The sequence below is a fragment of the Dendrobium catenatum genome, unplaced genomic scaffold, assembly GCF_001605985.2.
Source record: "Dendrobium catenatum unplaced genomic scaffold, ASM160598v2 fragScaff_scaffold_249, whole genome shotgun sequence".
In the NCBI taxonomy this organism is placed as follows: domain Eukaryota; kingdom Viridiplantae; phylum Streptophyta; class Magnoliopsida; order Asparagales; family Orchidaceae; genus Dendrobium; species Dendrobium catenatum.
The window spans coordinates 116,094-130,829 of NW_021318711.1; positions in this window are offsets into that span (position 1 = coordinate 116,094).

Below are 14,736 nucleotides of genomic sequence, written 5' to 3' on the forward strand. Positions count from 1 at the left end.
GAATCTTCCTTTGCAATCTCTAAATACTCCTCCAATTCCGGCTTTATTTGTATAACAGAATGAAACATCAATATTAACTTTTATCCATTTAGGAGGTCGAGGACGCCAAGATGGTAAAGACAGCTCAAAAAGCTAATTGGTATCCCAATTCTCCCAAATGAGTTTCTTATTAAATGATTCAATAGTATTACAAATTGAATTTTCTACTATATAAGAAGAGCTATCTTCCACTCTTTCATGAACTAGTTTATTTCTGCTTTTCCAACATAAAAAATAACTGTGCAGAACAAATTACCTTGAAATGGATTAGACTTTGCAAGAAGCTTCAAACCATAGTAACAGTCATCCAGAGATTGGAAAGTTGGAGTATTAAATCCCCATTTTGTCAGAACTTTGAAATTTGTTGCAGCTTACAGTAAAAAACTACAATGTGTTCAGAATTTTCCACTGAAAATCATCCTCTCGGGCAACTATAAATTCAACTAGTCTACTATTATTCAAAAAGTGATTACAAGGAATCACATTTCTTTTCAACCTCCACCATACTAGAGCAATTTCAAGCCTTAATCTAATTTTTTTCATCCAGATCCATCATCATTCTTCTCTTTATATGTGTTAGATACTTCCAAAGCCAAACCTGAAATTGTTTTACCAGAATATTTGACCTTCAGCTTCAATTGGTCATTTGATAGCTCTGATTTGATTGGAATAGATAAAATTACATTAACAAGCTCCTGCCCAAAGTAATCTTTCAGCTTACTTTCTTTCCAATTTCCATCATTTATGAACCCAGCAACTACTTCAGTATCTTCATTCATATTCCTTACAAAGGTAGGTCATTTATTGATGCATTTGTCTAAAATCCAAGTATTTTTGATAGTATTAATCTCCATACCAGTTGATACTCTCCATCTTACAATTGGATGAAGATATTTTGCTCCAATTGAAATAATTCTCCATGTAAATGAAGAATTGCTGATGTGTTTCGAGCTCCATATATCATGACCATATTTTGTCGTCAAAGTTCTATTCAATAGTGAGTTAGGCCTATTGATGAAATTCCAAGCAAACTTAGCCCTTAAAGGACACATTTTCTTCACAATAGATTGTATTCCCCAACCTCCATCATTTTTTGATTTACAAAGGACATCCCATGCAACATAATAAAGTCCCTTGGTAGCATCATTTTTATTCCATAAAAAATTCCTGCACATCATCTCAAAGTCATTTAAAACACCCATTGGGACTAATGAGTGAGTTACCAAGAATATTGGAAGAGAAAGACAAGCCGAATTAATCAAAATCAATTTCCTAGCAATTGACATAAGCTTATTTCCCCAAGAGCTCAATCTATTAGCTTCTTTAACTAATAGATTTTGAAAATCAGAAAAAAAAACCATCTTCTAAAAGCAATTATAATGCCCAAATACTCCATTTCCTCCATAACTTTGACTCCAAATAACTTTGAAAGATATCTTCTTGTTCTCCTTTTAACTGACTTTCCAAATATAATAGAAGATTTAATTACATTAACCTTCTGGCCGGTCCATCTACAATAATCTTCAATTATTTTTTTCATTTTCTTCATGGTTTTTCGGTTTGCTTCAGCAAAATAGATTATGTCATCGGCTTACATTAAATGAGAAATTAAAGGAGCATAGGGTGCAAACTTTATCCCAACATTTTTAACCCTTTGAGTAAAGGCATCAGTTAGTAATTTAGAGCACATAATAAATAGATAGGGATACAAAGGGCAACCTTGTCTAAATTTGCTTCTTGCTTCAATCCAATCTGAGTGACTACCATTAAACATGATAGTAAATTTCGTCTCTTTCACACATTCCAATACCAATTTAGAAAAAGACTTTGGAAACCCAAAACCATCAATAACTTGTGCTAGAATTGACCAACTCATGCTATCATATGCTTCCTCCATATCAATTTTAATAGCCATCAACCCCTTATTATATTTGGAATATCTGAATTTGTTAAACAATTCTTGACCAAGTAAAATCTGATTTAACATGGATCTAACTCTTACATAAGCATTTTGGCTTTCAGAAATAATTTTAGGGAATAAAAGAGACATCCTATTTAATAACATCTTAGCCACAATCTTGTAAATGGATTTACAAAGGCTAATAGGATGATAATTGGAAGGAGTCAAAGGGTTATTCACCTTTGGAATTAAAATCACATTAGTCTCTTTCCATTCAGAACATAAAACACCAGTAGTGAAGAAAGAATTTATAGCCATCCAAACATCTTATTTTATAAATTGCCAATAAGCTTTAAGGAAAGAATAAGTGATTCCATCATTACTTGGAGACTTGTTCAACTCCAACTTTTTTATAACATCCTCCAATTCTTCAAAAAAAAAATTCCTTTCCAAGCATCACCTTATCATCTTTGTTTAATACAGTTGAAAGGGAAGGCCACCCATTCAACTGGCATTTCCGATCTCTCCATTTGAAATTGAAGTAGCTATAAAGATATCTTTCAATTTGTGATTGTTATTTAATAATTTCTCCATCTTCATTTTTAATTTGTTTGATCCAATTAGTATTCTTTCTAGCTGGGGCATAATCATGAAAGAAATTGGAGTTTGAATTACCATCTTTCATCCATTGAATCGTTTCTCTTTGTTTCCACCGAGTGCAAAGCAGACCAAGTGTGGAATTGAGTTCATAAACTTTTTATTTTAAAATTTGTAGCTTCTGATCCAAGTGCCCTTCACCACTTGAGTCTTCAATTTGTAACTCAAGATTTTTTTTTTTAAGAATTTTCTTCATTTCATCTAAGCTTTCGTGTTTAGCTTTGCTCCAAAAAAATAAGGCCTTCATAGATCATTTGAATTTAACATTCAAAATCTCCATCTTGTTACCTTTCACTGGTTTCCTACAAGAGTTGGAAACTATGGAATAGGATACTTGAAATGTTGTCCACACATCTTCAAACATATTAGTTCGATTTCTACCAAATCCCGAGGAAAAAATTTTCAGCATTATGGGACAGTGATTGGAAGCCAATCTAGCCAAGTGTTTTACAACTGCCAACTTAATAGGGTTCAAAACTGCTGACTTAATAATACAACGATCCAATCTTTCTAGTATACGGGCTTTACCTACTTTGTTGTTGCACCAAGTGAATTTGGGGCCAACTATTCCCACTTCATTGAAGTCACAATTGCTCATAAAGGAATACATATCTTGAGTACCTTTAGAAAAAATAAACTTTTTACCTCCTTTCTTATCATCTTGTGATAGTAAACAATCCACAATGGCTAGATTTTTAACTTTTGACAACATCTCTAAGCTACTCCACAAATTCCTTCTCTTGAATAGTTTTACTTCCATATACTGTGGCTATAAACCATGTCCCCTTATTAGCTATGTTAATCTCTCCAATCACAACTTGAGAGTTTGCCTCTTTAAATGAAAATGAAGCAATGTTATTTCTCCAACAAGTCATTATACCTCTAGAAAGTCCTTTCAGCTTGAAATAGAAAGAAATCCCATTTTTCTCCAAGGAACTTTTTGAATTCACGTGTATCAATAAGTGAGATTTTTGTTTCACCCAAACCCACAAATAAAGCATCATGATCTTTCACTATTTCCTTCAAATATTGTGATGCTTCTACTTTTTTATCCCCTCTACAGTTCCAAAAGATTACATATATCATTTTTTAATGATAATGGAATTTCTCCAATTAGCATTTCTTTTTAGAATTTTAGTTCTTTTGCTTCGATGTTGAAAATTATTCTTACCAAGTGAATGCAGTTCCTTTTCAAGTTTAAACTTGACAGGTCTAGTAGAAATTGTATCTTTTTTAGTGGAAGAGATCAAATCTTCTAATGAATCTTCAGTCAGTTCACCTTCTTCTTTGTCAGCTATGATTTTTTCAACAACATCTTTAATAGAAATAGGATTCTCTTCTATAATCTCTGTTTCCAATACACTAAACTGATTATTATGAACAATAATTGAATCCTTACCAATAGTCGATTGGTTCAAAGAATTAAGCTTTTGTTTATCACAGATAAACTCCACTGATAAGTTTTTTTTATCCATATTATGCAATACAGGATCTTTGTTAACTTGTTCCAATTCAATGATTTTAGACAAAACAGGTCTATCATCTTCAATTGTTGGTTCCATATTCACATTTTTACCAGCAATAGCATTTTCAAAAACTGGTTCCACATTTGAATTTCCTTCACTTTTATTAGTTTGTTGATTTTTTACAACATAAACAGAGGTAGATTTAGAATGAACTCCTTGACCACCTCCATGAGGAGCTTGAAATTTCCTTCCTTTCCCATGTCTAACATGTATTCATGGGCCATAAGACACCCCATTTTCATCAATCAACTTCTCATAATTTTAATTATTTACAATGTAATGATTTTGACATTTTGAATTATCTAGATCTACCAATTTCTTTTCCAGTTCACATTCTTCAATTAGATGCCCAATCTTCCCACATTTGAAGTAAAAGCTAGAAATTTTTTCAAATTCTAATTTTTGAAAGAAACATCCTTCCATTCCTTCCACCCAAACTCCTAATGGAAGTTATTTGTCTAGAGCCACATGTACACAAACTCTAGTAAATTTTCTTCTGCTCCATTGGAACATGTTAGCATCCAAAAACAAGGGAGTACCAACCATAGAAGCAATACGAGTAATGTTAATGTCATCCCAACAATAAAGAGGTAAGTGGGGCATCCTTACCCATATTGGTGATGACAAACCCTTAGTGAAGTAGGAGAGAAATCAGCAGTCCACTTGTCTAGTCCAACAATATGAACACGAACAAACCAAGGACCACCTAATAATACTCCTTTCATAAACTCCATAGAAGAAAATGAACATAGTACCCAACCTAAACCAAGGCTGGTTAAGTGAAACTTCCTAAACTAAGTCCATTACTGGCACAACTCATCAGCACTTACATAAGCCGAAATGTTGCTTCCAAACACCTTAACCACAATAGAGTTGTGAAGTTTGTCTGAATTTAATTTAACAGATGACTCAGATAATATGGATTCATCTCTAAGAAAGTTTATCTTGACATTTGGACATTTCACCAATGGATTTGCACCCTTCTCTTTAAATGCATTTATCACCTCATTTTGTAAATTATTATCTTCAGTAAACATTGTTTGAGCATTTCCACATTCAGTTTGACTGATAATACCAACAATTTCAAAGACAGAGCCTTCTCTATTAATGCCATTTTTAAATCCTTTGACAAATAGATTCATTTTTTATGATGAAGAAGCTTCAAAATCAATAGCTTTGTTTAACACAGTAACCTTTTCAATCTGCTTTAGATTCTTTAACTCTATATCTTCTAGAACTTCCTTCCCTTTGCCATCAACCAGAGTTACTTTCTTAACAAAATTAATATTAAGTTCCTTAATCATTAATGGACCAGGCAACTTGGTATTTTGGAGATGAATTTGAGAAGAAGTTAACAAATAATCATTACAATTATCAGGTGGAATCAACGTAGATGACTTTTGGAGGTCAGAAGTGGTCGCCGATGAAGCCACCACCATGAACGGGTTGATCGCCCCAAAACGCGGGACTGAATATTTTGAAAAACTAGATATTTATCTCACTAAAAAATGCCACAACTTCTCTCACTAGAAAATTCTGCAACTTACTTAATACATGAATATATTTTTACAATTGTCATATGACATGTTAGGGAGAGAGTTATGAGTGAATTAATGGCTTATAAGAGCAATTTCTTAAATTTCAACTACCTTAGGTAACTAAATGACCTAAGTAGATGTTGCAAGTTGTTTAGAAGATTCTTGAGACAAATGTATGTGCTGGCTGGCCTTAATTAAATCTAGGTTATGAAATAGCTCAAGAAAGCTTATTTTGGTGACTTGGGATAGCTTATTTCCTAACCTAAGCCAGCCCATGGAATAGGCCTACTAGGATTAATGTAGAAGACTATGGGCTTTATATGCAGGTATTAATTTCATTTAATTTTATAAGGGATAATATTTGGCTAAAGGAAACCTACTTGGGTTTACCTTGGTCAGCCTAAATAGCTAGCCAATGTGAGCCAAAGGATTAAACATGCTTGGTTTGATCCTTTGATATCAACAGGACACTTGTAAGGGGTTTATGAAAGTTTGTGGGAGATGTTAACTCTCTATAGAACTAGTCCCAAGGTTAACCAAGACGGGGGGGGTGAATTGGATATTTTAAAAACATCTTTAAACACAAAGAGAAATCCACTTTTTAAAGCCTTTTCAACATCTAAAAGTATATAATTTTATCCATTGATGTAGAAGCAAACTAACTTCATAATAACATAAAAATAGAGATTTTCAACCACATAATTAATATAATAATAAATGCAGAAAATAAAGTGCCAAAAAAATCAATAATAAATGCACCAGAGATTTATAGTGGTTTAGTAAACCTGACCTATGCCCACTCCCCAGAACCTGCCCTTATATGCATTGCACTAACTATTTAGTGACTCTCCATTAACCCCCACAACTAGGTAGAGAATCCCTTATAAAATCTTCCACCAACCGGATGAGATAGAGGACCATACTCTATTCACAACCAGAGACCCTTATCTCCTTTTCACCCTCTTGGTGAGGCATAGAACCTTGACTTCTTTTCACCCTCCTCATGAGGCAGAGAACCTAGAATCACTTTCACCTTCCCCGATGCGATGGAGTAGTCTGGTCCTTTGACACTAAAGTATCCTCTTCTTCCCAAAACCTTTCTTAAGATAGGCCTTAAATATAGTGATACTAAGGTATAAGCTTGCTAGAGGGTGAAAAGGATGGAGACTCAATGTATTGAAATCCCCTCCACACTCCCTTGAAACTCACATAAATCTTTTTCCTCTAAAACTCCACCCTTTCCTCTCTCCCTTTAAAGGCTTTCTCTTCAATTTTTCTCCAAAAGAATGGAGACTCAATGTATGCCAAAGATACTTATAATGTCTTTAGAGAAAGCTTAAATAAAGAGCTTAAAAAACCCTAAAAATTCATTTCAGCTATCAAAGATCATAGTGTTCGACTGCAGGATTGTCTAGTATGTTGTGCAGAATTTGACCTGATAGTATTATACGATCACCAGATAGTCTAGTATGATCAGTTCAAATTTGTATTAATCATGCAGTATGACAATGGGGATCACCCTGGATAATTAGATGAATAATTATAGTATTTCATCTTATATGACTGGGGGTCATCCCATGCATCCTCTTGGCCATCTAGTACAATCATTACTAATCATCTTAGATGATTGAATTAAATACATTAACCATAATTAGTCCCCTAATCATAAGATTAATTTAGGCATAATTTTCATGGATAATCCAGTATGATATAGATTATCCTAGATGATTAGAACAAAATTTGAATCTTACGATCTTGCCTAAATTATGATTGGTGACTATTTTACATGATCATAACTGATCATCATGGATGATCTAAATTGTCTAGTATGATTTGTTAGATGAGTTGATCATATAATATGATATAAATCATACAGTACGATGAGTTTAAAATTTGAACATCTGGTTTTGACTCAATCTCACTCACCCTATGTGTATGTGTGCAAGGTCACTAAGCTAGCATACACCCTTATAGGACTTGACTTAAGAAATAAAAAAATACATCAATGAATATTACAAAAATCTTTACAGTATAACCTATTCTACCCAATCTTGAGCATTGAATCTTTATTGGATTATGCATGGTGTTCCTGAAATATTAGTACACACACAAAAAAATATACATTCCAAATACTACTATACATAAGGATGTGAGCCACAATATTTGTTATCTTCAAAAATATAAAACCATGAGCTCGAGTTGAAATAGTTTGGGGGCTTTATATTGACCTACATCACTTGCATTAAAGAAGGTAACCCATATGGCAAGCTTGGTCAACCATATTTAACTGGACATTGGAATTGGGTGCAATATGTTTCATTTGACAATTAAATATGGAAGTGATTGTAGATCAATCTATGGTCTCCATTGAATTATGTTTTTTTTTAGTTAAAACCCATAGTATGGCCTACACGTTAATATAAAACTGAAGTTACATGGTCTCTAAGAGGGACCTTCAGCTCTCAACTACACCATATAGCTACAAAAGAAAACCTATGAGCTGAAAGTCCATTCTAAATAAAAGTATAAAAAATCCTAGTAACTATCAATCAAAATAACACAAACCATCGGAGATGTAAAATACTACCAGCTAAAAAGAAAATGAACATCATCCAACCATATTAATCAAATACATTACACCGCATATATAAAAAATACTTAGAAAATTCAAAATCTAATTAAGAGAGACATTCCAATTCAGGTGTGTAATATCCCATAAATCATGAAGCTAATAGTCTTGCAGCCACTCCAATCATGTATGTATCCAAATAAAACAAATAATGCAACAAAGAATTCCAAAGTTACCACAGCACCAGGCATATTTCAAAAAATCAGCATCCATACAATCACAAATTTAGATAATAAACTTAATATAATTCCATTGTTGAGAATAAAAAACACATTAATGTCATTGTAGTCCATATAAGGCCAAAAAAAGCACTGACTTTACCAACATAGATATAGGATATCATAAAACAAGCTAAGAAGTAAAACTTAACAACCCCACTTGCAACTCAAGCAAGGCGATATGCAAGATGAGCAACACTTAATACTATGGCCATGATTCAACAATTTACATTCATTGCCAGAAAAAAACCTACCATCCAACATACACTAATTCTGAAATAAAGAGTAACAAAAATAAGCTGAAGATCAGTGATCACCGAAAAATGGGACCAACAAAACAAGCACATCACAACCAAGCCAAAATGAGAAAAAATATATGTTTTAACATAAGGAAAACCAAGCTTGTCTAATATAATGATGTCTTCTATCAAAGAAGGAAAGTAGTTATAAGAGATATCAATGAGACAATCAAGATAACAACAATGGTTAGCTAACCAATCATTACAAGCATTACCTTCCCTATAAACATGAGTCAAGTTAACATTAAAGAAAACCAAAAGTTTTGTAATTTACCTGAGAATGTAGAATATTTTAGATTTTAAACCTTATCTTCACTATCTTTTAAACAAAACAGCTTGTGCATAAAATCAACTTAAATCCAAATGTTAATAATACCAAGAGATATACACAATTTCAAACCATATAAAATAGCATATAGTTCATCAAAACTAATAGAGCATTTTCATAAAGGACTAACATAAGCAATAAAAAATTACCATAAGAATCTCTAATGATACCTCCACAACCCCAGAATTTATATTTCATGAAACCATTAATATTGAGCTTAAACATATTTTGTTGAGGTTTAGACCAATAAATCAACTTAGGAGTATCAGTGCAATTTTTTTCCTAAGAGCAATACCAAAATCCTTCAAAACAAAAAATACCCTATAAAATTCTTAGTATTCAAAAGATTCGCATTAATTTACACATTTTGACTTTAATGGTTACAATAATATGCTCATGCTTCATAGTACTCTTGCTAAAAATAGAATTATTCCTAGCAAGCCAAAAGTACCATATAATAAGAGAAGGGTTGAGATTTGTAATATGACCTTTCAAAGTAGTGAACCACATATTAAGGATGTCCTTGATAGAAATATTAGCATGAAAATAATTATTTTTAAAAATGTTCTAAAAATAAATCCAAGTCTCAGTAGCAATGGGACTAGAAATAAAAATATGATGCATATTTTCCATATTATAACAACATTGGTATTTTGAAGGCAAAACAAATTCTCTTTCTAATAAATTCTCATCAGTAGGGACATCTTTATGCATAATACACCAAATAAAAATAGAGATGGTAGTAGGAATGCTTTTATGCCAAATCATATTGAAAACTTTATTTTCAATATTCCTAGTTCTAATAGTATTCCAAGCATCCTTAAGCCTTAAAATTCCATTATTAGCCATATTGCAAATTAAAAAATCTTTAGCATCAGTATTTAAAGGAATTTGAAAAATCTTACTAATGATAGTTCGAGGAACAACCTTAGCTAATTTATTATAGTCCCAAAAATTATTATCAAAAAATGAGTTAACTTTGATAGTAGTGGTAGATGAAGTATTGAGCATATGGTCAATGGAAAAATTCCCTAACCAATGATCATGCCAAAAAAATAACATAGCACTGCCGATACCCCAATTAATATAATGTTCAGTTTCCAATTTGATATTGTACAATCTTTTGTACACTCTTGAATCCCCCTTTTTGTAAGGGCAAATAGTCAGATGTTTTCCTACACAATACTTTGTAGTCATAAATTTAGACCAAAGGCTAATTCTGGTGTAAAAATTAAACCATAATTTAAAAGAAAATGCTTGAGCTAAATTTACCATATTCTTACACCACAAAGCTCCTTCCTCTAAAACACCAAAATAATTCTCCAAGAAGTCAATATATTCTTTGAATTACCACTTTTACCTTTCCAAAGAAACTTGTTTGAATAAGTTTTCAATTCTGTTGCACACAGTAAGAATAAGATGAATAGTTTGAAAAGTATAAATAGGAAAAGTGCAAAGAACACTCTTGATCAAAACAAATCTCCCACCAGAACTTAAAAAATTCAACTACTAAGAGTTAAGCTAGTTATGCACCGTAGTGATGAGATCGTTAAAAAGAAAGGATTTCTTACTCCCTTTAAAGTAAGGAACACCCATATATTTTAATGTAAAGATCCTTGCTAAAAACTAGTGATATCATTAATAGCATTAATGCAATAATTAGGCAAATTCTTATAGGTGATAAAGCATCACTTGTTTTTATTAAGGTTAAGACCACTAATCACCTCAAAATTGATCAAAAACCTGATAAGAAATTTAAGCATATTCACATAACCATTAGAAAAAATAATAACATCAATAACAAAGCATAAATGAAATATAGCAAAACCAGATAAAGTTTTGTACCTAAGGTATGTATGATTTTAAAAAGGTGAGTAAGACCTCTAAAAAGATACTCAACATCAATTATAAGAAGGGTAGGAGAAATAGGATCCCCAAAATTTATTACAGTCCCAAAACTTATTATCAAAAAATGAGTTAACTTTGATAGTAGTGGAAGATGAAGTATTGAGCATATGGTCAATGGAAAAATTCCCTAACCAATGATCATGCCAAAAAAATAACATAGCACTGCCGATACCCCAATTAATATAAGGTTCAGTTTCCAATTTGATATTGCACAATCTTTTGTACACTCTTGAATCCCCCTTTTTGTAAGAGCAAATAGTCAGATGTTTTCCTACACAATACTTTGTAGTCATAAATTTAGACCAAAGGCTACTTCTGGTGTAAAAATTAAACCATAATTTAAAAGAAAATGCTTGAGCTAAATTTACCATATTCTTACACCACAAAGCTCCTTCCTCTAAAACACCACAATAATTCTCCAAGAAGTCAATATATTCTTTTAATTACCACTTTTACCTTTCCAAAGAAACTTATTTGAATAAGTTTTCAATTCTGTTGCACACAGTAAGAGTAAGATGAATAGTTTGAAAAGTATAAATAGGAAAAGTGCAAAGAACACTCTTGATCAAAACAAATCTCCCACCAGAACTTAAAAAATTAAACTACTAAGAGTTAAGCTAGTTATGCACCGTAGTGATGAGATCGTTAAAAAGAAAGGATTTCTTACTCCCTTTAAAGTAAGGAACACCCATATATTTTAATGTAAAGATCCTTGCTAAAAACTAGTGATATCATTAATAGCATTAATGCAATAATTAGGCAAATTCTTATAGGTGATAAAGCATCACTTGTTTTTATTAAGGTTAAGACCACTAATCACCTCAAAATTGATCAAAAACCTGATAAGAAATTTAAGCATATTCACACAACCATTAGAAAAAATAATAACATCAATAACAAAGCATAAATGAAATATAGCAAAACCAGATAAAGTTTTGTACCTAAGGTATGTATGATTTTAAAAAGGTGAGTAAGACCTCTAAAAAGATACTCAACATCAATTATAAGAAGGGTAGGAGAAATAGGATCCCCTTGTCTAATGCCATGAGAAGCCTTAAAGAAACCCTTACTTTTACAATTAACAATAATAGAGAAAAATGAACCTTCAATGTTGATTTTTATCAAATTAATAAAGTAAGAGTTAAAACCAAATAGGTGTAGGATGGAATATAGAAAATTCCAGTTGATGTTGTCATATTATTTAGCAATATCTAATTTGAGAATAATGTTACCACCTCTCACTTTAAGGTCCAAATCATAAGTAAGCTCTTGGGACAATAGAATATTGTTAGATACAGTAATCTTTCTCACAAACCCTATTTTGTTTTGAGAAATTATTTTAGTGAGCAAGGGGGGGATAGATATTCCATAAAAATTTTGGAAATGGCTTTGTTCAAAAAAGAGCAAAGGCTAATAAGACAAAAATCATCCCAATTATTAACAGCCACCTTCTTAGGAAAAAGCACAATAGAGGTGCTCGAAAAATTTTAGGAATAGTGTTGCCATTAAAAAAATCCAAAACCATAGCAAATAAATCATCACAAATAATATTCCAAGCTTTTTGAAAGAATTTTATAATAAACCCCTCAGAGCCAACAACAGAGTCAACATTCATATCAAAAATAAATTTCTTGATTTCCTCTAAAGATGGAAGTTTAGTAAGGATAGTGTTTTCCTCCACACAATCGATACAAGGAATGAGGCCAGGATGGTCAATAGAATTAGGCTCCAAAGTTTTATTAAAAGATTTTTTGAAATGATCCACAGTAGACTTAGTAAGCCCTCCTCATCCTCAATAGAGGTTCGATCCTACAGACAAATTTTAAGGATAAAATTTTTGGCTCTATTCTTCTTAAATAAAGTATGAACATACTTAGCATTTTTAACCCCCTCAATTAAGTGTTTGACGGAAGATTTTTATTTCTAGTAAGTTTCATCTAGTTCTTAAAGTTTTAAAAGGGAGTTTTTAGATTCTTAAAGGCTCATATAATTATCATCTGAAGGATAAAATTTGTAAATGAGCTAGATAGAATTAACCTTATCTTTAATAGTATGAATATTGTCAAAAATATTTTTAATAACATTTCTTTTCCACCAATTAATTTTGAACTTTAAGTCATTTAAGCTTGAACCACAACCTTTTCATACCAATAACAGAATTATCAAGATGCAGAGGAGCATAACAATTATCCTAAACCACATTTAAAAAGGATTCTTCTAAACGCCACTTTTTTTAAAATATGAAAGTATAAGAGGTACATTCTTGCCTCAACTTAAGACCAGTAAGAAGGCGAGAATGATCAGAGAATGTTTTACTCAGATGCTCCATAAAGGTGTTATTATTAGAGTTAATCCAAATGTCATTAAAAAGAACACAGTCTAAATGTTGCCACATATTACCATGGTTCCAAGTAAAAGGAATTCTAAAAAAACTAATATCAATATGTTAACAATCCATTATCATATTATTAAATTCATTCATATCTTTATAAATAGGATTAGAACCACCAAGCCTTTCAGAAGGAACAGAAATGGTATTGAAATCACCTCCCACAAGCCAAGGAGAGTTAATTAAACCATTAAAATCATAAAGGTTATTCCATAATTCCTTTCTGGTAAAATGGGAAGAAGATGCATAGATAAGAGAAGTATAGAAATTAAATTGCATGCATATCATAAACCCTCAATCTAGAGATACTTTAATACTTGAGTAAAATCACCAATAACATCAATGATGATAGGATCTTTCCAAAAGATCCAAATTTTATTAGAAATATTATCCAAACTATGCATGAAACCTAAACACCTAGCAGTTTCATTAAGTTTATTAAAGAAAATAAAAGGCTCAATTAAAGAAAAAAATAAAACATTATAAATACAACATAAATTCTTAACCCTCAATCTAGAAGAAGGGCAACCAAAACCCCTAACATTCCAAATAAGTGACTTAATTATTAAAATGCATTTTGTTGGGAATTTGAGAATGAGTAAATCTAAGAGACTCGGCATTCAAACTTTAGATTTATTGTTTTTCTTACTATGGACAAATGTGAAATCATGCACATTACTAATTATGCTGCTATTAGTTAAACCCTTACACTATATCATAAGCATCATGATAAAGAGGTAAAATACCCTTACTACCATTTCCATTTCCATTACTCTATAGTTCTCCTTATCCCATGTTACCATTTCCAAGGTTTATAACTTCCCCAACCGAGTCATCCTTGACAAATTCACCTTCCTCCATAGTTCCTTTTGTCATAATTTTTGATCCTTTAAAATGGATGGGACGATTCTATATTAACACATTTAACATTGTTAACAATGAAATCAAAGTCAATCAAATTTTTATTAGTAACACAAGACAAATGAGAAGTCATAGTCAAAGTATTATGTTTATGAGTAATAGCCACCATTTCCTCATCCATATTTTCAAGAACATTAGTAACTTTGCAAGGATTATCTAAAATAGTATGAGAAGGGTCATGAGTCACTCCCTCTGAAGTAAAATGATTGATATCCTCATTTATACTATTCTGCCAATCATTTTTGAATTCTTTGGATTCAACTAGATCTTTGTCAACATTCATAATAGAATGTTGCTCGTTCTCCATGAAATCAAGTTGGGTATTCATCTGAGCTGTCATGTTAACCTCATGCACTTGGTTAGAAATAGCATGAGGTAAGGAAT